General features: G+C 39.2%; 1 pseudogene; it reads right to left on the bottom strand.

Moving 5' to 3' along the window:
- Window positions 1-277: 277 nt before the first annotated feature.
- On the bottom strand, window positions 278-753 carry LOC144244910 (small ribosomal subunit protein uS17 pseudogene; annotated as a pseudogene).
- Between the last annotated feature and the right edge of the window lie 409 nt (window positions 754-1,162).

The following is a 1,162-nucleotide window of genomic DNA, read 5'->3' as shown; positions in this document are numbered from 1 at the left end:
CTCGAACCCACGAACCATGAGATCGTCAATTGAACCGAAGTTGGACGCTCAACCGACTGAGCCACCCAGGCACCTCTGTATTATATACCTTTTAATGCTTTCCAGACTGCAGAATACAATTAAATACCAAACACAGAAACCAACATTCTAAGGTTGGTCAGAGAATGGAAGTCTTTTGGAAGCTCTCAAATTTGTCAAGTGTTTCATTTGGAAAAAATTTTTTCTTGAGTGGGAAAATAACTTTATTTTCTTTGAGGGTGTGGGCAGATGGCTAGTCTCAGAACTTCTGGAATTGCTTCCTGGTGCCAACATCCTTCGTGACTTTGAGCACATTGAAGTAAACAATCTTATATAAGGGCTGGCACTCGCCCACTGTGACAGTGTGTCTGATATGGTCAACCCTGAAACAGGGGGACAGGAGCATGGACTTGTTCTTATAGCGTTTTTCAAAGCAGCTGTACTTTCAGGCGCAGTGAAGGTAGGTTCAGCAGATGATAATGGTCCTCTGCATCTTCATCTCAGTCACCACATCACACAGAATCCGCCCTCAGATAGAGACATTACCAGTAAAAGGGAATTTCTTGTCAATGTAGGTGCCCTCTGTAGCCCTCTCGGGCATCTTGAAGCTCAGACCAATGTTTCTGTAGTATCATGGGAACGTCTCCTTGCCAGTTTCTCCAGGCAAGATTGTGTTCTTATTTGAAAGATGGTTGTTTGCTTTTGGTAGACATGCTCACTCTGAATGTCTGCCATCTTCCCAGTGGCCTGAGAAAAGGCAGGGAAATTTTAACTATAAAAAATAGCACAAAGTGTTTCCTTTTCTGTTAATTTAATAATCACTCTATTATTTATTCATTGTATTTCTTTAATTTAAAGAATTAACTTTGGTAAACTTTTAAATTTTGTTAGTGGCAATATACTTCAAGAAGAAATCTTTATATCCCTTGCTGTGGGCTACTGTGATTTTGGGATTAGTATCTGGAAACCTATTTTCACTTTTTTTTATAAAGGTGTTAAAAATAAATCTTCTAGTCAGAAAAAAAGCCTCATGGTTCAATGAATTAAACTGTTCTCTGTACCTAGCAGGCACCATAAATAATCCATTAAGGGTCTGAGGAACTTCATTCTCACATGCATTATATTTTATACCACACAGCTGATT

The sequence above is a fragment of the Crocuta crocuta genome, unplaced genomic scaffold (assembly GCF_008692635.1).
Source record: "Crocuta crocuta isolate KB4526 unplaced genomic scaffold, BGI_CrCroc_1.0 scaffold38, whole genome shotgun sequence".
Lineage (NCBI taxonomy): Eukaryota > Metazoa > Chordata > Mammalia > Carnivora > Hyaenidae > Crocuta > Crocuta crocuta.
Note: the sequence above shows the minus strand (reverse complement) of the source record. Positions and strands in the feature narration are given on the sequence as shown.